Here is a 22535-nt window from a genome sequence, read left to right on the forward strand (position 1 = left end):
AAATTGAACTTCACCTCTTCTCATGACCAATTAGATCACGAGAGTGGCAATTGATTGTGTTGAGATAAATTGAATTGCCAAGAGATTGGGATTCAATTATTCACAATCCGCCATGGATCTATACCCATGATTGAGAAGGAGATGAGCAAAGTAAATTCATGACAATTTACATCTCTGATCCCTAATGATCTTTCCATCATCAAATCTCATCTCTTTTGCTCTTTAGTTATCTTAAATACCCACTATCAAATTCCTTCTATATTCTTGCAATTTATTATTCTTGCCATTTACATTCTGTTTTCTATTCCTTGTAATTTACCTTTCTACTCTCTACAATTATGCAATCTTTACTTTCTTGCAAATTATCTTTAATGTCATTTAAGTTTCTTGCACTTTAAGTTTCAGTTATTTACTTTCATTTTCCTTCTTTATTCTAGTTCTTTAAATTCCTTGTCATTTAACTTTTCGCAATTACATTAAAAAAAATCAAATCTCATGAATTCAAACCATGTTTGCTTGACTAAATATACCATTTAACTAAAGTTGCTTAATCTACAAATCTCCGTGGGATCGACCTCACTCTTAGTGAGTTTTATTACTTGATACGACCCGGTATACTTGCCGGTTGTACGTGAATTCCAAATTTTTATGTATCAGATCCTCATCTGCTCAATGGAGGACGTGAGCTGCTGCCAGTATTTTTATGGTAGGAAGTAGTGTCCTTGAGGCAGTGGTGGCTGCTCCTGTTGAGCTTCTTCTTTAGCCTGTTTAATTATGGGGAGTCTCTGATATTCCCTGACCACTTCTATAGTCTTATTTGTGATAGGTCTCTTGACTGGAATAGGAAAATCATTCTCTATCTTAACCCTAGCGGCCTCACAAAGGCGGTAGATGAGATGTGGAAGACCCAACCTAGCATTCGGAATGGTGCTAGTGGCAACATGATAGATTTGCTGAGCAATAACGTACTCCACATCCACCACCTCTCCTCTCATAATGCAGTGTATCAGAACGGCCCGGTCCATAGTGCATTTAGACCGATTGCTTGTGGGCATGATAGACCGGCGGATAAAGTGGAGACATCCCCTAGCCAAAGGAGTCAAGTCACTGCTCTTAAGATGGCACGGCTTCCCCTTTGTCCCCAATTTCCACTGGGCATCTGGAATGCATATATCAGTGAGTACTGCCTCTAATTGCTGATCTCTGTTCACCCTTTCGCTGTAGGATCGAAGTGGGGGCATATTTTGGGGTAATTGGAGGGTCTGTCGGATAATCTCTGGGCTAAAATCAATGATCCTTCCCCTTAAAAAGCTTCTGTGGTTCCTTTCATTAACTCCAGATACATCCTTGTATGTGATCCACAAATCTTCATAAAATTCTTGAATCATTAATTGTCCCACCTATGTGTGTGGATTGCACAGAAACTATCATCCTCGTCTCTGAATTTAGTACTGAATTTCCGGATATTCATCCGGTTCGAGACTAAATCGCACTTCCGGCAATAAAGGCCTCTTGCTAGTAACCTCATAAAAATGCTCTTCATGTAATTTAGAGCGGAAGCGTCGTGTATTATGAGAACCAGTTTCTGGTTCCTTTTCTTTTCTCTTCTTGGAGGGTTGGGTGGTCTTTGGTGCCATGAAAATAAACAGAATAAACCAGCAAAGCGACAATACCAAACTTAAAACTATTGCTCGTCCCTGAGAAAAATAAAGAAATACAAAGGGGAAGAAGAAAGTGAAACAGAAGGCAGGAAAGATTAATGCTAAAAAAATATTTTGTTTTGAATTTTTTTCAGAATGAAACATAAAATAGAAAGGGATTAAGGAATGAAGAGGGGCTGGACAGAACAGGAGGGTGGGGGAAGGTGGTATAGTGATATTGGGAGGGAAGGACGGTTGGGCAAGTGGTTGTGTTGCTGAAGAGGGAAAAAGTGGTGTGTGGGGGAAGGAAGGTGTGGCTTGAAGAAAGGTTGGGTGTTCTTCAGAGGAGGTGGCACGGTTGGGGTCTAGAGAGAGAGAGAAAGAGAGAGAGAGAGAGAGAGAGAGAGAGAGAAAGAGAGAGAGAGGTGAGTGTATGTAGTTTGTTGTGGGTTATGGGTTTATATAGGAGGGTTGGGGGGGAGGAGTGGTCATGGGTCAAGGTTGGAGGAGTGGGATGAATATCTTGGGAAGGAATAATGTTGGTCAAAGGGAGGGATTCCTGAGCTGGGGTGTCACGGGGTAGGGGTTTATTAAAAGATGAAAAGGGAAAGGAATATTTGAGAAAGGAGGGATGAAAGGTTGGGTATGGGAATGGCATGTTTGGGGATTTGAAGGGAGGGGACAAGGGTCACAGGTAAGGGGTATAAGACAGGGTAGGATAAAAGAAAAGGGATCTTGGGATTTGGTTTTCATTAATGGTAGAATCAATGAGATTGTGTCTGATTGTGGCCAAGAGTATTAAACTGGTGCCAAACTTAAAAGTAGCAAGTATGGCGCCGCAGCCCCCGAGTGCAGTCTTCCTCCTGGCGCCAAACTTGGCGTAGCCCAAGTTTGGCGCCAACCCAAACTTTTTTTTATATTTCTCATGCCAAACGCCAGGGGAGCCACGATTGGCGTCCCCCTGGCAGAGAGAATGAGCCTTTTAATCCCTTATGGTGGCATGATGTCGGGTGATATTGCCAATTGCTTGAGTTTGGATTTTTCACACTAAAAGAGGATTAACGTTGCAAGCATAGACCAAACCAAACAATTGGTCACTGATCAAATTGAAAATTCACAAGATGTGTCACAACTCAAAACTAATTTAAAACCGAGAATATTTGACTCCCCAGTCATCTCCCAAAGAATCACTTGAGGGCAACGAGTGTGAACATTCCGGCTGTAATAATGACGACGGGGTTGTCAGTGACGAAATGAGCATATAAAGCAATAAAAGAACATGCAAACTTGTAATGATTGAACTAATAAAGAAATTAAAGAACCGACTATGTAATATAAACAAGTAAAGTATAAAAGAGATTAACATAGCAATGTATGGAAGATTGAAAGCATAAAAAGGGGTCTTGGCTTGGAATGAGCTAAGGGTCATTTCCTTGTTGGAACCACAACTATGACAATTATGATGGATTAGTCTCACTTGATCAACCCTCACATCGGAAGGTAAGTTAAATGAGCATAAGTGTTCTTAACCTACAAATCCTAAATTGCTTGCTAATTGCCTTAGCAACAAATTAGCGTTAATGGGAACAAGAACAATTAACAATCCAAGAATTGACACTAAATATTGGACATTCCAACTCTAGGAACCCAACGGCTCACTTTACCCAAGCTAAAAGACAAAAATTTAGCCTAAAACCATGTTTGACATTTTCTCAAACACTTGGTGGGCAAAAAGCTTAAACATGAGGGAAATAAGAAAAGACTTGAAATTAAAAGCAACAATTGATCTCAATCAACAAGAATAACATAAGAAAGCATAGAACCAACATCAAATACCAAATTCATCAACAAGAAATTAAAATTGCAAAAGAGAAGTGAAATTGAACTATAACTTGAAATAGAAGAAAGAGTAATGACAATATAACTATAAAGAGTAATAACAAGAGAATACTTACAATGAGATTAGCAAAATCCAAGATAAAAAATAAAAATGGCACTTTGAATGTAAAACCCTAATAGAAACCCTAGTAGAGATGATGAAAAACTTAGAGAAAAATAAAACTAAAAATCTTCTACTCTTACTCCTAAACTATCCTAATTATATCCTATATTATGTCCTTCATTCCCTTTCCAATATGAGCTAAGAGACTTCAGAAATGGGCATCTAAAGCCCTCAAATCGCGAGTCACGTGCTTTTTTAATGAAGTCATGCGCGGACACCTGTGCGTCCGCACACCCTGCGAAAATCCCATCCTGTGCGTACGCACAAGTACTTGTGTGCACGCACACTAGGCGATGCTTGCCTGGACGCGCAATGCGCTCGAAATGATCCACATGCTCTGCTTGGGCTCCAATGCATACGCACAAGAGGCTGTGCGCACGCACATGTCTCTGAACTCATCTCCTTTGATTTTACATGTTTCCTCCACTTTGCATGCTCTTCTTCCATTTTTTCCAAACCATTCCTACCTTATATACCTGAATTCACTCACAAACAAGATCAAGGCATCGAATGGAAGGTAAATGGAGTAAAATATATCAAATTGGGCACAAAAGAGCATGTTTTCATAATCAAGCACAATTTGGGAGGAAGGTTCAAAAGCATGCTATTCAAGGGAATAAGTACAAGTTTATATGATGAAATCTGTTCAATTCTAACAAAAAAATCATCATCAAATATGTATTCATCAATTTCCCCACACTTAAATACTAGCATGTCCTCATGCTAAACACACTTAAAGGAGGTAGATGAAAGGGAAAATGACTTATGCTATAAATTACTTAAATGCATGCAACTATCTTAAGGCTAGTCGCCAATATGTACTACGATGAAAGTTGGTAGAAATAAACCATGAAATTCTAATCCATCACAAGAAAGCTTTAGGGCCAATGCAAAGAGTCCATGCATTAAGATCAATGTCCAAAGAATTGAATTGGAATTTTTAAAACTATCCAATTGAACAACTTGCAAGAAGATACACTATGAGGTGCAAGAACATAGAATTGAGCAATCGAAACCCTCACCGGATGTGTATCTACTCAATTCGCTCAGTGTTTAGGGTTTAACCACTCAATTCTCCTTTTTTCATGCTTTTCAAAGATTTGCAAGGCATCTAACAATCAACTAGTATCTAATGTATGAATAACAAATATCATGAGGTCTTTAGAGGGATGTAATGGGGCTAGGGTTTAGGTAGGATGAAATATGGCTAAGTGGACTTAAAGAATTAGTTCTTTGATTAGCTTGAGTGTCTATCTAATCCGATATCACTTATATACACATATCATTACAACCTATCTACCCATTTTCTTCCTTTTTCTATCTCACCTCACTCATGCAATTTCTTTTCAAACATGGCACATGCATCCTTTATTTAACTCTTTATTTCATACTTTGTTATGCACAAGTTTTTTTTTCGAAGTTGAACTATGAATGCATATGTCTTCATTAATGAAATGCATGAGCATTACCTAATTGCCAAAAATTTTTCACAAAAAGTTCATGCCTCTATCACCAATGTTTCCCAAAATTCCCCCACACTTAAAATTTACACACTAATCCACCCAAGCTAATTAAAGAGTAATTCGGGGACATCAATGGTTTTCCACTTAAGGGAAGTAATGTGCTATCATCAGAACAAAAGGGAATCCATAGGCTCAAAGGGGTTCACAAAGGTGCATACAAGGGTTGGCCATATAGGTTAGTGAGTTTATCATCAAAGATGGTCTCAATCATGCTAAATGCATCCAAACACAAATACAGGACATAAAGAATCATGCAAATCAATGATCACAATAAAAAGGAGTAATAATCACACACAAGAACAACATTATAGTTAAAAAGATGCAACCATCTATTAAAGCTCAAGACTCACAAGGTATGTTGTTCGAGCTCTTTTTCCATGTTCTACAAACAATTTACTCCAAGCAAGTTGGCAAACATAATATCTCCTTCAATTCAATTAATGGTACACCCTAGAAAAAGATTTCATGAAAATTTCTTGGTGTTTCACTAACTTTTTCATTCTACCATGCAACATGCAAATACTAACTACTAAATATCCATAAATAATAAAGAAATATTTACAGACAAACCAAACAAGATGAAATATACTTAAAACTACTCAAAATAAAGGAAAAGTACTACAAGAAACATTGAAAAGTGCCTTAAAAAGAGAAATTTTACCCTATTGAAGTCATCGATCCTCCACCACACTTAGTTTGTGCACAGTCTTCCGTGCATGCTTATGCTCTGGGGGGGAGGGTGAAGAGGGGTCACCTTCAGCCAGTGGACTTGGATGTGGGTTGGTCAACTACATCACATTCCTCCCCAGCTAGCTCAGATAAAGCTCTAGGAGGTGGGTCGGGGTCTCTCCCTTCTAGCCTTGCCGCTATCGAATCGAAACGCTTTTGCTCCAAATGCTCCTTGCGGTGGATATCGTGCAAGATGTCTTCGAATAATTCTGGAAGAGGACGGAGAAAGGGTAAAGCAGTTGACAAAATTGGTAGACTTGGTGGTGGTGCTTTGGGTGTCTTTCTCTCGGAGGGTGTTGTGTTTGTTGATCTCTCCAAATCTTCCCTCGGAATGAACTTGTTACCTCTAGGAACCTTGAACATAATGTCTCTCGGATGCCACTCTACCCTTGCTGCTGTTGCTAGACACATCACCATCGATGGAAAAGGGATGCTAATGTTCTTCTTCTGAATTAGTTTCCATATCGATGTGCGTAATAAAGGCACAATGGCTATGTTCTTTCCTTCCATAATAGCCCAAAGTAGCAACGCAGTCTTGAATCTCACATGGGTAGCATGGGTGCTAGGAATAATGTAATCCGCCACAATTTGATGCCATATTTGAGCTTCGACATTCAAATCGGAGTAAGCTATAGTTGCCGGAACATATTTTCTCCCTTTTCTATACTTCCATGAAGCACCAGGATGGCCAATTCTCGCAAGTATAGGAGTCAAAGACATCCTCCCCTTGGACACACTCGCCTTGATCCTTGAATAGTCATCATTCTCAGGCGAAATGTGGGGGATCTTCAGAATAGCTTCAAGAGCTCGATTGGAAGTATCCAACCTCTTCCCCCGGAGGAATACTGACTCCGCTTCCCAATTTTGGTAGTTGGCATAGAATTCCCGCACCAAGGTTTCATTAACTTCGATTGGGTCTTGCTCTAAAAACTCCCAATGAAGTGAGGCGATCCGCTCATGGACGACCATTTTGTACTTAATCGGAACTTTAATCGTCCATTCCCAATGAATTGACCTTTTCTCAAATTTGTCATATTGGAACTCGGCTCTCTGGTTGAGCAAGATAATTAGGTCATTACTCGAGCGATCCATGAAACATGGTCTGGAGGCACGGGTTGTAGGTTGCACAACTGGTAAAGTGATCGATTTCTTACCCTTCTTTCGCATCTAGAAAGAAAACAGAAAATATCAAGGTCATAGAACAACAACAAATTAAGAATAATGAGGAAGCACTTAATAAAGTCAAGAAAATCAAATTCTTAGTTGGAAGTTTGAAGATAGTATGATTCGCAAGAATGGCGGTGTGTATATTCCAATGGTGCGCACAGTTGGAACACACACACCGGCCGCTCACAACGGCAAACACACTCTGAAGGTAACTAAAAGTTCAAAGCTTCACAACTAAGTGCTCAAGTTACAACTATAAAACATAGAAATGCAAGCAACTTCAAGCAAGCACCCAAAAGGGAATTGTCAATTGTTCATCTTTAACAAGCGATAATCACATATACAATACTCTTAATTTGAAGCCAAAAGATGTTTGGTTAAGACATCACCAAAAGTTAAACATTCGTAAAGTGGTTACTCAATTTAGATTCCAAGATGAACAATGAACTAATATTCTACCAACATAATACATTTGCACTAAAGTCACCCATTAGCAAGGTACAAAACATGGGTGATTGAACTCAAAGTATACCGACAAGGAAATGCATTGGTAAAACTAATTGATAACATTAAAATGCACAATTGAAGTTGCACAATTCAGACAATATGCCTAACAAAAGATAAATTGAAAGCATATGATGGCTAAGTCATATGAATCTAACAAGATGTTCATTGAGGCATTTTATCGAACATGTAGTATGCAATGTGCAAGTTCATCACAATTAAGCTTAAAATTGATCCTAACCAACCCAATAATTATGCAACAACACTTTGCAATACAGGGAAGCAACAAAGAAAGCAACAAATTTAACTTAGGCAACATAAAAGAAATTAAAACAAATGCAAAAAATATTAACATGAATAAAAGAAAGGAAAAACAAAAACCTTAGGTATAGAAGTTGAAGAGAACAAGAACTAGGAAGGAACAATGGCACTTCTTATAGCCACTGCGAAATCATGGCGGTTGGGTTCACGGAAAAAAGCATCGAAAGAGAGAACTCACCGGTGGTGAAAAGTAAGAAGAGAAGAGAAAGAGAGAAAGAAAGAAAAGAGAAGAGAAGTAAGAGAAAGAGAGAGAGATATGGTGGACGGCGGCGGTGGCCGGCGGCAGGGACCAGCGGAGAAGAGGGAGAGGACAGCTAGGCAGAAGAAAAGAAAAGAGAGGGGCTGCCTCTCAATAGGGCAGATTGCCCTTTAATGGCCAGAACGTGACTTGTGCGGACGCACAAGGGGCTGTGCGGATGCACAGAAATGAAAACTTGGAAGGGTGCAAATGCACACAGCGTGTGAACGCTACGACCAGAGAGGTTGCAAAAGGGCGTGCGGGCGCACGAGAGTGTGTGCGCGCACAGAAGAGCTCTCTTTTTTTTTTAAATGGACAGAAGTAGGTGTGCGTGCACACACAGGTCCGTGCACATGCACAGAGGTTAAGAATGGGGGAGGTTGTTCACGCACACAGGCTGTTCCCTCGCTCCCACCAAAGGGGCTTGCAATTGGTGTGTGGACGCACACGTCTGTGCGGCCGCACAGATGAAGCATGAAAAGAAATGTGTGCGTACGCACGCAGCTGTGCGTACGCATAGGTCAAAGAAAAGGGGGCAGCACGCACGCACAAGCTGTGCTGGCGCTGCGACCAGAGGGCATGTCAAGGCGCGTGTGGACGCATAGGCTTGTGCGTCTACACACATGGCGAAATACACAGTTTTGTGCGCATGCACAGCTTGGTGCGTACGCACAGATGCCCTGTTTTAGAAATTTTTTTTCTCTTCAAAAGTAAGGTTCCTAACCTTTGCACAAAAATATTCCAACCCCAAATCATTCAAACAAGCACAAATTCATAGTCCACAAGTAATTTAACTTATACAAGTCAAAATTCTCCAACTAAATCTGAGCTAATCCTTATATCACAAGAAAACAAGTAGTTCAAAAAAGCTATAAACAAGAGATAGAATTGAAAAAATGTCACCATGGTGGGGTGTCTCCCACCAAACACTTTGGTTTAGAGTCTTAAGTTAGACTTGCATGGCTTCCTTGATCACTTAGAAATTTCCCCAAGGAGGAAAATCTCCAACTCCTTGACTTGCTATGGTTGAGTATGATCCTTTGAATTTGACTTCTTGGCACTATCCTCTTTTCCTTGCTCCTTGCCATCTTCACTCACTTTGTCTTCAACTTTATCGCACCCAAAAATAGAGTAAGCTTCAAGGATGGGCTTGTTGGACTCCTCCAAAGTGAACTTGACTAACTTGCCATCCGACTCAAAAGAATAGACCCCCAAGTGTGCATCTAGCCTGAAGCAAGCCGTCTTCAAGAATGGTCTTCTAAGGAGTATTGATGATGGCTTGGTTGAGTCAATGGGAGGGTCTCCAAAATGTGAAAATCAACTGGAAAGAGCAATCATTGAATATTAACTATGACATTCTCTGCAATCCCCACAACTAACGCAATACTCTTGTCGGCTAACACAAACCTTGCCCTGGACCTCTTTAGGGGAGATAAGTTCAATCTTTCATAGATGGGGAGTGGCATGATGCTTACACATGCCCTCAAATCACACATACAGTCCATAAACTTAATCCCACCAATCAAACAAGTCACCAAACATGGGCCGGGATCATTGCATTTTTCAGGAAGTAAAGAAGAGATAGAGTCATTTACCGACTTTTTGTTGAGGTTGCCAAGTTTGTCTTTGTGAGTGAAAACATCCTTGAGGAACTTGGCATATTTCGGCACTTGTTGAATGGCTTGAAAGAGAGGGACGGTAACTTCAATTTTCTCAAAAACTTCCACCACAGTGGGGTCAAGATCATCTTGCTTCTTTGCTTTCTTAACTAAAGTTGGTAATGGAATGGGCAAAGGCTCTTCAAGCAAGGTCTTTCTCTTTGGCTCCTTGACCTTTGGTGGTTCTTCCTCACTTTTGTCAACATTTTCTTTTTCATCCCTCATCACCTCCACTTCGTCTCCTACCTCCTCATTGTTTATTTCCTCACTCAACCTTGTGGGTATAGCAACATTCTTATCCAATTTGGTACCACTTCTAAGGGTAATGGCATTTATGCTCCCCTTAGGGTTGGGTTGGGGTTGAGAGGGCAAACTACTTGAGGTTGAAGCTTGTTGGGTGCTTTGTGCGGCTTGAGGAGGGAGAGTTAAATGGGTAAGGGCTTCGGCTATTGTAGCCATGTAAGCATCTTGTTTCTTATGGAACTCTCTTTGCTCTTGCATGAAGGTGTGAATTGTGTCATTCATGTGGGATTGATTGGAGGAAAGGGCTTGGTTAATTTGAGAAGGATTGGATCGACTGTTTGGATGTTGATACTTCACTTGAGACTGAAGTTGAGGGGGTTGTTGGTATTGTGGTTGACCTTGGGGGTGTTGATGGTAGTAGACTTGAGCATTTTGGTTGGGTTGAGCTTGGGGAGCTTGGTTCCACCTTTGGTTTGAGTTATCTCTCCACCCTTGGCTTTGATTACCTCCATGTGGGTAGGACACTTCGTTGTAATTGGGTCTTTGCGGGTAAGGGTTAGCAACTGCCAATGTAGTGTCCTCTTGGATTTGAGGGCACTCATCGGTGTAATGAGTAGTACAAGCACAAACACCACATATCCTTAATGGTCCTTCAATCCGTGGAGGTTTAGGTGGAGCATTTATCAAAGCTTGAGGGATTTGTTGCCCTTGGGTGATTTGCCTCAACAAAATCGTCATCTCACTGAGGGTCTTAGTCAAAATTGCATCTCTGGAGGGAGAGACCTCACTCAAGGCTTTTGGTTGTGGACTCCTTGCCCTTGAGTATTGAGTTGAGTCTACTAGATCCGATATAACTTCCCATGCTTCTGCAGCAGTCTTGTTTTTGGTCAATGACCCTCTACTCGCAGTATCTAGGAAAAACTTGTCTTGGTGGTGCATTCCTTAACAGAAATAACTTATCACAACCAACTCATCAATCCGGTGGTGAAGGCAAGCCTCCAGCAACTTCTTGAATCTTTCCCAGTATTCATACAAAGTCTCCCCATCTCAGTGCACAATACAAGAGATCTCTCTTCGCAGCTTGTCTGTTTTCTGGAGAGGGTAGAACTTCTCCAAAAATTCTTTTCGCAACAAGTTCTAATTGGATCTAACTTCACCTGGCTGAGTATAAAACTACTCATTCGCTTTTCCCTCTAGAAAAAATGGGAAAGCAAAGACCAACACCGTGGCTTCATTCGCCCTATGTCTTCTCGCAGTTGCATATGCAACTTGGAAATCCTTAAGGTGCTTCAGAGGATCTTCCCCAGGTAGTCTATTATATTTGGGGAAAAAGTTAATTGTGCCAGACTTAAGCTCGAAATTTGGGTCAAAGGCCAGATATAGAATCTGAAGCGGTTGCAAATTAAGATCAGGAGCTCCGACTTCCTTCAAGGTGATCCTTCGGGGTGGGTCCGCCATGACGGTGTCACCTGAGTCACTCAAAGAGAATTCAGTACTCCCCACAGATGAATATAGAGTCTCCTCATTGATTGGAGAATGATGGTTACGGATTGGCGGTGATAGTGAATGGGAGTGATCCGCAAGGGAACCCGATCCACTATTTACGAAAGTTAGCCGGCACCGAACTTGCCTTACACGAGTTAAAGTTCTTTCAATTTTTGGATCAAAAGTGGCCAAGCTCGGGTCTGGAAGCGACCATGTCATTCAACTGAGGAGGCAATGAAAGCATGCAATTATGAAAAGTAAAACAAAAGTAGGCAAGTAAATAAGAGCTAACCTAGCAATCTACAACTACTAATTACAATTGATGCCAAGTAGCAAACCAAAAATTGAATATTCATAATATTCACATATTTACACAACCAAAATTATAGCGCTCATTGCACTTAAAGTGAAGTCCCCGGCAACGGCGCCAAAATTTGGTGTCGGGTGATATTGCCAATTGCTTGAGTTTGGATTTTTCACACTAAAAGAGGATTAACGTTGCAAGCATAGACCAAACCAAACAATCGGTCACTGATCAAATTGGAAATTCACAAGATGTGTCATAACTCAAAACCAATTTAAAACCGAGAGTATTTGACTCCCGGGTCGTCTCCTAAGGAATCACTTGAGGGCAACAAGTGTGCAAATTCTGGTTGTAATGATCACGGGGTTGTCAATGAAGAAATGAACATATAAAGCAATAAAAGAACATGCAAACTTGTAACGATTGAACTAATAAAGAAATTAAAGAACCGATTATGTAATATAAACAAGTAAAGTATAAAAGAGATTAACATAGCAATATATGGAAGATTGAAAGCATAAAAAGGAGTCTTGGCTTGGAGTGAGCTAAGGGTCCTTTCTGTTCCGGGGGTTACCTGAAACGTGCAGCTCGGTCGTCTGGCAGGACCCGAGGTGAGGGCTCCGTGGTCCGAGCTTGGTGTGCTGAGCGGCTGGGGGTTGTACCTGCAATGACACTCCGATGCTTAAGTTAGCATGGGTCCAAGCAGATATTGAGTAGAATTAGAGTGTGAGTTATACCTGGGTGCTCCAGTGTATTTATAGTAGTTGGCTGTGATCTTCCCTGGATAAGATATTCTTATCTTATCTTATCTTTTGGGAGTTTTATCCCTATCTTTGCGGAACCGCCTTTCCTAGGCCTTTTCGGCCTTTAGGTTTTGGGCTTCGTTCCTTTTGATGGGCCTTCTTAGCTTATTTGTCCGAGGTCCGACCTCAGGCGTGGGCCTTGGGACGAGGGCGGACCTTCTATGAACTTCCCGAGTTTGGGGAGCTCTGTCAGGGTATGAACAGTGCCCCTGCCCGAGTTCGTCCTTTTTGAGAGGTCGAGCTCGGGCATAGTAGTTTTTTCAAAATTTGAAAACGGCCGTTTCAGCATTTATTGCTTTTTACCGTTTCTCCTCGATTTCCGTTCGGGCTTTGTGAAGGCGTTATTTATTTGCCCCTTTCCTCATTTTCTTCGTTTATTCTGTTCCCTTTCCATTTTTCTGAGTTTTCGCCATCTCTCCTTCGAGCGCCGCTCCTTCTTTGTTCTTCTTCTCCGATTCTTTCTGTGCGTTTTTCCGGGGTTTCCTCTGCGCCGCCGTTTTCGTTCTCCTTGCATCGGAGCTTGTCGTCTTCTTCCTTTCTTCCAGGTTTGTTCTCGTCTTCATTTTCTTTGCGCACATATGCTTCTGTTTCTTTTTCTTCTATGCCTGGGTTTGCCCCGAAAAGAGGCGCCGCCATTGCTTTGGTTGTTTGTATGTGGGGGGGGGGCTCTTTTCTCTTGGTATTTTGTTTTCGGGTTTCTGTTTTTTCTTCTAAAAGAACTTTGGTTTTCTCGCCTTGCTGAATGGGTTTTTGCTGTCTGCCTTTATGTGATTTTTGCTTTGCTGTTGTATTCTTCTTTGTAGGAAAGATTTTTATGTCTCGAAAGGTTCTGCAAGCGATGTCGACCAAGATTCCGAGTGGTCTTGGTTGGGTAGATCCTGTTCCTTTAAGAGTCCCTTCTGTGGTAGATTCTGAATATTTAGCTAGGTTTCGTAGGCAATGTAGCATATGTGAAGATAGAGAGTCTGAGAGGGATTATGAGTTAGTAGCCCCGGATTCCGAGGAGAGAGTGTGCTTCCCGCCTTTAGACAGTTCCGAGAAGCTTTTCTTTTACGCTTATGATTGCTTTTTTTCTAAGCTGAGTGTCCGACTTCCTTTTACCGACCTGGAGTCCGAGGTGTTGTGGTCTTGTAACCTTGCCCCTACGCAGCTCCATCCAAATTCCTGGGCATTTTTAAAGCTGTTCCAACTTTTGTGTCAGTTTTTGGGTGTTTCTCCCTCTATTTCTCTTTTTTCCTATTTGTTTGTGTTGACGAAGCCGGGGTCGGGCGGAGGGAAGGTGTCTTGGGTCTCTTTTAGGGCTAACCAGGGGAGGAAGTTCTGTACCCTGTATGATGAGTCTTTTCACGATTTTAAGAACTTTTATTTCAAGGTCCGGGCTGTTGGAGACGTCCGATCTTTCTTTCTAGATGAGAGTGGGGAGCCTTCTTTTCCTCTTTGTTGGCAGGAGAATATAATGTCTGTTAAGTATACTTTTGAGAGTTTAGATGAGGTGGAGCAGGCCTTTGTGGGTGTGGTGAGCAGTTTATGGGGTCGGGCACCTCACTTGGACACGAAGAAAATGTTGGGAGATCCAAGCCTTCTCCGTTCCGAGTTAGGTAGTTCCCGACCTCTTTGAGATTCCGACCTTTCCTTTGTGTTTTGCTTTATTTTTGGTGGAATTTCTGTTGTGGTAATCCCTTTTATTTCTTGCAGAGATGTCTTCTCAGGCGGATTCCATGAAATTTCTTCGTCGGACGAAGAAGTCGGTGGCTGCTCGAAATCTCGAGGCCGGGGATGCTTCTGTCCGATCCTCTCCGCAGAAGACTACCGTGGGTGTTCAGACTCGGTCGAAGACTATTCCGACTCCTCAGTTCCGAGCTGTAAGCCAGGATCCTCCGACCTCTGCTACTTCTTCTCCTCCTCCGTTCTCGGGTCCTCCTCCTAAGAAGCAGAAGACCTCTCAGGAGCTTGCCAGTTTCAATGATAAGGACTTTGATGTTCTAGGTTGGATTGAGCAGCATATCCTTCCTCAGACCTTTATTTCTACTGATGATGCGTCTATGGAGCATCATTTTCAGTATATGGCGCGGAGCTGTGTCCGGATGGCCAGTCTTCATGCCGCTATTGCCCGGGAGTTCAAGAAGTCCCCCATTGGTGCGACCAGCTCCCGACTTGAGAAGGCTCAGTCCGAGCTTGATAAGATTAGTCAACTGAAGGCTGCCCGGATTGCTGAGCTGGAGGCCTCTTTGGAGAAAGAGAAAGCTAGGGCTACTGCGGCTGTGGCGTCAGCGAAGACATCTGAGGAGATGGCGAAGGCGGCTACAGAGAATTATACTCGGCTATATGCTGAGCTTGTGGAGACAAAGGAGGAGCTGCAATCTGCGCAGGACAAATTTTATGAGCTGGAAGGTCACGTGGCCAAGGGTATGGATGCCATGTTTGAAAATCTGAAGGCTCAGGTCCGGGTTCTTGCTCCCGACCTAGATCTGAGCTTGTTCAGTACGGATAACGTCGTTGTGGAGGGAAAGATTGTTCCTGCTCCAAACGAGGATGAGGTTCCGGCGTCCGACCTCGAAGTTCCTGTTGAGAACCCGACTTCCTCTTTGGCCGGGGATGGATCTGGCGTGGGGGTTTCAAACCCGGGTGACGTTGCTGTCGATGCAGTCCCGATTTCTATGTTTGCCCTGCAGCCTTCTGTTGATGTGGAGTCCGGAAAGGACCTTGACCCTCTGTAATTTTTGGTGTTTTGCCCGACCTGTGGGCTCTTTTGTTTTTGGATGGTTACTGTGAACGCTTTTGGACACCTTTTTGCTTTTTAGCTACTTGTAGTAACTTTTTAGCTTTATTTATGTGGTGTTCGCGTTTTGACTTTTTGTCCCGCTTTTATGCTTTTTAGTTGTTTTTTGAATAACAACTTTTTAGCTAGCGTTTTGACCTTTTGTTTCCGCTTTTGTGCTTTTTAGTTGTTTTCGGGTAACAACTTTTTAGCCAGCGTTTTGACCTTTTGTTTCCGCTTTTGTGCTTTTTAGTTGTTTTCGGGTAACAACTTTTTAGCCAGCGTTTTGACCTTTTGTTTCCGCTTTTGTGCTTTTTAGTTGTTTCCGGATAACAACTTTTTAGCTAGCGTTTTGAAACTTCCTTTGATTTCGTTCTTTTCGCTTGTACTTTTTAGTTGCTTTTGTAAAGCAACTTTTTAGTAAGCGTTGTCGAGGCTTCCTTTGATTTCGTTCTTTCGCTTGTACTTTTTAGTTGCTTTTGTAAAGCAACTTTTTAGTAAGCGTTGTCGAGGCTTCCTTTGATTTCGTTCTTTCGCTTGTACTTTTTAGTTGCTTTTGTAAAGCAACTTTTTAGTAAGCGTTTTTCGAAATCTTGGTTCTCGTCGTTTTAAGGCTTCTTTCTTGGGTCCGAGCTTTTTCTCGGACATCGGGTGCTCGAGTACCTCCTTTTTGTTAGGTCCGACTTTGTCGTCGGTCGGCCCTTTTGAGTTATTTCTGTAATCTCTTTTTATTTGGCTTTTCGAGCCATTTCAGAGTTACTTTATAACTTTCCCTTGGTTGGGTCCGACTTCGTCATTTGGTCGGCCTTTTTAAGTTATTTTTGTAACCTCTTTTTATTTGGCTCTTCAAGCCATTTCAGAGTTACTTTATAACGTCTCACATTAATTTGAACCTCGTCGCTTTATCTTTGCCGACCTTGTGTGGCCTTTTGGCAAATGATTTTTTGCGTTTTGCCGAGCATAAATTAATGCGCCTTGGTGGGGTACTTTCTAGGATTTGCTTCATCATGAGGAAGAGAAAATAGAGAAATTTGATTAGTATTAAAAAAGAAAGAATATTTACAAAGTGTTTACCCTTTAGGTCGGGTATCCTACTTAACCGGGTGTCTCATTAAAAAACCCTTGTAGGGAAAAAGAGTACACCTCGGGTTAAGTTTTTCTAGCTGTAGTACCGTCTTAGATTACAGGCGTGCCAGGCCCTGGGCAGTTCATTGCCTTCTAGGTCGGATATTTTGTAGTAGCCTGTCCCTAAGACTTCTGTTACCTTGTAGGGCCCTTTCCAATTTGCGGCTAGCTTTCCTTCTCCCGACTTTTGTGTTCCGATGTCATTTCGGATTAGAATCAGGTCGTGAATGGAGAAACTTCGCTTTATTACCTTTTGATTGTATCTGAGGGCCGTTCGCCGTTTTAAGGCTTCCTCGCGGATTCGGGCTCTTTCTCGGACCTCGGGGAGGAGGTCGAGTTCTTCCCTTTGTGCCTGCGGGTTATCTTTCCCATTGTAGAAGATGACTCTGGGTGACCCCTCATCTATTTCGATAGGAATCATTGCCTCCATCCCGTAAGCTAGTCGGAACGGTGATTCTCCCGTTGTAGAGTGTGGGGTTGTCCGATATGCCCATAGTACCTGGGGGAGCTCCTCGGCCCATGCTCCTTTGGCCTCTTGGAGTCTTCGTTTTAACCCGGCCAAGATGACTTTATTTGCAGCTTCTGCTTGTCCATTGGCTTGTGGGTGCTCAACTGATGTGAATTGCTGTTTGATTTTTAGTTCGGCCACCAATTTCTGAAAACTTGTGTCCGTGAATTGTGTTCCATTGTCTGTTGTGATGGAGTAGGGGACTCCGAACCTTGTGACAATGTTTTTGTATAGGAATTTACGGCTTTTCTGAGCCGTAATGGTGGCTAAGGGTTCAGCTTCGATCCACTTTGTGAAGTAGTCGACCCCTACTATGAGGTATTTGACTTGCCCCGGTCCTTGGGGGAATGGGCCGAGTAGGTCAAGTCCCCATTTTGCGAAGGGCCATGGTGCGGTGATGCTGATAAGGTCTTCGGGTGGAGCCTTGTGAAAATTGGCGTGTTTTTGGCAGGGGGGCATATTTTCACGAACTCTGTTGCATCTCTTTGTAAGGTCGGCCAGTAGAACCCGGCCCTGACTACTTTTTTGGATAATGCCCGAGCTCCGAGATGGTTCCCACACATGCCTTCGTGGACTTCTTCGAGGACGCCTTTTGTTTCTGAGGTCGGAACGCACCTAAGGAGGGGGTTTGAGAATCCTCTTCTGTATAATACGTCGTGAATTAGTGTATAATTCTGGGCGTCCTTTGTGAGCCTCTTAGCTTCTTTTCTTTCGGCGGGGAGAGTTCCCGACTTCAGGTAGTTGAGTATGGGGGTCATCCATCCTTGTTGTTGGTTGGATATATTTAGTATTTCTTCCTCTCTTAACACGGAGGGAGATTGTAAGGTTTCTTGGAGGAGACTTCTGTTGTTGCCTCCGGGCTTGGTGCTAGCAAGTTTTGAGAGGGCGTCAGCCCGGGCATTTTGCTCCCGAGGTATGTGCTGGATTTGTATTTCTAAAAAGTGGCGTAATTGTGCCTGTGTTTGATCCAGGTATTTTTTCATAGTTGGGTCTTTGGCCTGGTAGCTTCCATTTACTTGAGACGTGACGACCTGGGAGTCGCTGAAGATCGTGATTCTCTGGGCTCCGACCTCTTCGGCTAGCTTTAGACCTGCTAGTAGGGCCTCGTATTCGGCTTGGTTGTTCGAGGCCTGGAACTCGAATTTTAGGGATAGTTCTATCCGTGTTCCTTGGTCGCTTTCGAGTATAACCCTGGCTCCGCTTCCTGTTTTGTTTGAGGACCCGTCGACATACAGATTCCACGAGAGTGGGGTTCCAGGGGTCTCAGTGTATTCTGCGATGAAGTCGGCTAGGTACTGAGATTTTATGGCAGTCCGGGCTTCATAGTGGAGGTCGAACTCGGACAGTTCCACCGCCCATTGTAGTATTCGTCCTGCCAGGTCTGTTTTTTGCAGGATGTGTCTCATGGGCTGGTTTGTCCGGACTTTGATGGTGTGGGCTTGAAAGTAGGGACGGAGCCTCCGAGCTGTGAATATTAGGGCGTAGGCGAATTTTTCTATTTTCTGATAGTTTAATTCGGCCCCTTGCAGTGCCTTGCTCACAAAGTATACGGGGTGTTGTCCTTGGTCATTTTCCCGTATTAATGCTGAAGCGACTGCCCGATGTCCGACCGAGAGGTATAATACGAGCTCTTCCCCTTTTAAAGGTCGGGTTAGGATTGGTGGCTGCCCAAGGAATTCCTTGAATTCTTGAAAGGCTTTTTCGCACTCCGGGGTCCATGAGAAGGGTTTCCCTTTCTTTAGGAGTGAGTAGAGAGGTAGTGATTTTATCGCTGATCCTGCCAAAAATCTTGATAGGGCGGCCAGCCTTCCATTCAGCTGTTGTACTTCTTTGACACAGGTCGGGCTTTTCATATTGAGTATCGCTTGGCATTTGTCCGGGTTTGCTTCGATGCCCCTTTGAGTCAACATGAAGCCTAAGAATTTTCCGGCTTCTGCGGCGAAGGTGCACTTTGCCGGGTTGAGTCTCATGTTGTGTTTTCTGAGGGTGCCGAAGACACTGGTGAGGTCGGTCAGCAAGTTTCCGTCTTCTTGTGTCTTTACCAGCATGTCGTCGACGTACACCTCTAGTTGTAGTCCGATGTGCTCTGAGAACACTTTGTTCATTAGCCTCTGGTAGGTTGCCCCTGCGTTCTTCAGCCCGAAGGGCATTACTACGTAGCAGTAGTTTGCCCTTGGGGTTATGAACGAGGTCTTTTCTTGGTCGGGTCCGTACATCGGGATTTGATTGTATCCCGAGTATGCGTCCATGAAGGAGAGATATCTATAGCCTGAGGCTGCGTCTACTAAGGCGTCGATGTTTGGTAGTGGATATGGATCTTTGGGGCAGGCTTTGTTGAGATCCGTGTAGTCGACGCACATCCTCCATTTTCCATTTGGCTTTTTTACCAGGACCACGTTTGCGAGCCATAGGGGGTATTTTACTTCCCTAATGAACCCTGCATCTAGTAGTGCTTGTACTTGTTCTTCTATTGCTTGCATGCGCTCAGGCCCGAGCTTCCTACGTCTTTGTTGGACGGGTCGGGATCCCGGGTATACTGATAGCCTATGGCACATCAGGTCGGGACTTATGCCTGGCATGTCGGAGGCTTTCCAGGCGAAGAGGTCGGAATTTTCTTTTAAGAGGGTTACGAGTTCCTCTTTTAGGCCTGCTTCGAGGTTTGCCCTTATATTTGTTATTTTTTCAGATGTGTCCCCGATCTGGATTCTTTCGGTTTCTCCCTCTGGTTGTGGCCGAAGATCTTCTCGGGCTTGAACTCGCCCGAGTTCTATTGTGTTGATCTCCTTTCCTTTTAAGCTCAGGCTTTCGTTGTAGCATCGCCGCGCTAGTTTTTGGTCGCCTTTTAGGGTAGCGATTCCCTTTGTGGTAGGGAACTTCATACAGAGGTGTGGGGTCGAGACTACAGCTGCCAGTCTGTTTAGGGTTGGTCGCCCAATGAGGGCGTTGTACGCTGAGGTAACGTCGACTATAATGTAGTCGATGCTTAATGTTTTAGATTGCTCGCCTCTTCCAAAGGTAGTGTGTAGTGAGATGTATCCTAAGGGATGGATCGAGGTGTCCCCTAGTCCAAATAGGTCGGTGGGATAGGCCTTTAGCTCTTTTTCTTCAAGTCCGAGCTTGTTGAAGGCCGCTTTGAACAGGATATCTGCTGAGCTTCCCTGGTCAATCAGGGTTCGATGTAGGTTGGCGTTTGCTAGGATAATGGTGACCACCATTGGATCGTCGTGCCCGGGTATTATCCCTTGAGCATCTTCTCGGGTAAATGAGATGGTAGGCAACTCGGGCAGGGGGCTGTCTTCTCGGACATGATAGACGTCTTTGAGGTGTCTTTTTCGCGAGGATCTGGATGTTCCTCCGCCTGCAAAACCTCCATTTATCATGTGAACGTGCCTTTCAGGGGTTCGCGGGGTTTGCTCAGCCCGATCTTCGTTATCTCCCCTCCTTCTCTTTTTGGTCTCTTCTCCCTTCTCTGCTATGTATCTGTCGAGTTTTCCTTCTCTGGCTAGCTTTTCTATAACATTTTTTAGGTCGTGGCAGTCGTTAGTAGAATGACCGTAGAGCTTGTGGTATTCACAGTATTCGGACCGATCTCTCCCTGCTCTCTTGTGTTTTAGAGGTCGGGGCGGTGGGATTTTTTCGGTGTGGCATACTTCTCTATAGACGTCTACCAGGGAAACTCGGAGGGGAGTGTAGCTATGATACTTCCGTGGCTTGTCCGAGTTGGATTCTTCTTTCTTCCTTTGTTCCCGATCTCGATCTCGGAGTGGGTAGGTGGATTCTTTCCTAGAAGAGTCTCTTAACTGGGAGGTTTCCTCCATGTTGATATATTTTTCTGCTCGCTCCTGCACCTCGTATAGGGAGGTCGGGTATCGCTTGGAAAGGGATTGGCTAAACGGTCCCTCCTTTAGGCCGTTTGCTAGTCCCATGATGGCTGCTTCAGTAGGCAGGTGTTGTATGTCCAGGCAGGCTCTGTTGAATCGCTCCATGTATTCTCGGAGAGTTTCTTGGTTACCTTGTTTGATCCCGAGTAGACTGGGGGCATGTTTGGCTTTGTCTTTTTGAATAGAGAACCTTGTTAGGAATTTTTTGGTTAGGTCTTCGAAGCTGGAGATTGATCCTGGTGGCAGGTTGTCAAACCACTTCATGGCCGACTTGGTGAGAGTGGTGGGGAAGGCTTTGCACCTAATCGCGTCGGAGGCGTCGACTAGGTACATTCTGCTTCTGAAGTTGCTGAGGTGGTGACTTGGATCGGTGGTGCCATCGTAGAGATCCATATCGGGCGGTTTGAAGTTTCGCGGTACTTTCTCTTTCATGATCTCTTGCGTGAAGGGATCATGATTGTTTTCGGGGGTGGTGCCGCGTTTCGTCCGGTCTTTCAGGTTGGCCTCTATTCTCCGCAATTTTTCTTCTAATTCTCTGCGCTTGCGAGCTTCCCTTCTCAGATCTTGTTCAGTTTCTTTCTGCTTCTTTATGTCCTCTTCGAGTTGTTTCAGCCGGTTTTGCTGTGCCCGAACTGCTTCTAGAATTTCCGAGTTCTTTTCCTTCTCGGGATTTGGTGGATCTTTGTTTGGGAGTGATGTCTTTGGGCGATTCTGTTTGTTTCCTCCTGGAGTGCGTGGTGATAGAGGGCTGTCCGGTCGTTCGCCGATGTCAACTTCCTCTTCTTGTTCTGATGTAGCGTGGTTATTGTTGGGAGGGTCGTCCGCCATGGCAAAGGGATGACTTCTAGGTCCCCGGCAATGGCGCCAATGTTCCGGGGGTTACCTGAAACGTGCAGCTCGGTCGTCTGGCAGGACCCGAGGTGAGGGCTCCGTGGTCCGAGCTTGGTGTGCTGAGCGGCTGGGGGTTGTACCTGCAATGACACTCCGATGCTTAAGTTAGCATGGGTCCAAGCAGATATTGAGTAGAATTAGAGTGTGAGTTATACCTGGGTGCTCCAGTGTATTTATAGTAGTTGGCTGTGATCTTCCCTGGATAAGATATTCTTATCTTATCTTATCTTTTGGGAGTTTTATCCCTATCTTTGCGGAACCGCCTTTCCTAGGCCTTTTCGGCCTTTAGGTTTTGGGCTTCGTTCCTTTTGATGGGCCTTCTTAGCTTATTTGTCCGAGGTCCGACCTCAGGCGTGGGCCTTGGGACGAGGTCAGACCTTCTATGAACTTCCCGAGTTTGGGGAGCTCGGTCAGGGTATGAACACTTTCCTTGTTGGAACCACAACTATGACAATTATGATGGATTAGTCTCACTTGATCAACCCTCACATCGGAAGGTAAGTTAAATGAGCATAAGTGTTCTTAACCTACAAATCCTAAATTGCTTGCTAATTGCCTTAGCAACAAATTAGCGTTAGTGGGAACAAGAACAATTAACAATCCAAGAATTGACACTAAATGTTGGACATTCCAACTCTAGGAACCCAACGGCTTACTTTACCCAAGCCAAGAGACAAAAATTTAGCCTAAAACCATGTTTGATATTTTGTCAAACACTTGGTGGGCAAAAAGCTTAAACATGAGGGAAATAAGAA

At 43.7% G+C, this 22535-nt stretch overlaps 1 non-coding gene across 1 annotated transcript; it reads left to right on the plus strand.

Moving 5' to 3' along the window:
* Nucleotides 1–11001: 11001 nt before the first annotated feature.
* LOC112714142 (small nucleolar RNA R71) lies at nucleotides 11002–11108 on the plus strand. The gene has a single exon (XR_003159098.1). It is a non-coding gene; the product is annotated as a small nucleolar RNA R71 (small nucleolar RNA).
* The last annotated feature ends 11427 nt before the right edge of the window (nucleotides 11109–22535 follow it).

This window comes from Arachis hypogaea, chromosome 9 (genome assembly GCF_003086295.3).
Source record: "Arachis hypogaea cultivar Tifrunner chromosome 9, arahy.Tifrunner.gnm2.J5K5, whole genome shotgun sequence".
In the NCBI taxonomy this organism is placed as follows: domain Eukaryota; kingdom Viridiplantae; phylum Streptophyta; class Magnoliopsida; order Fabales; family Fabaceae; genus Arachis; species Arachis hypogaea.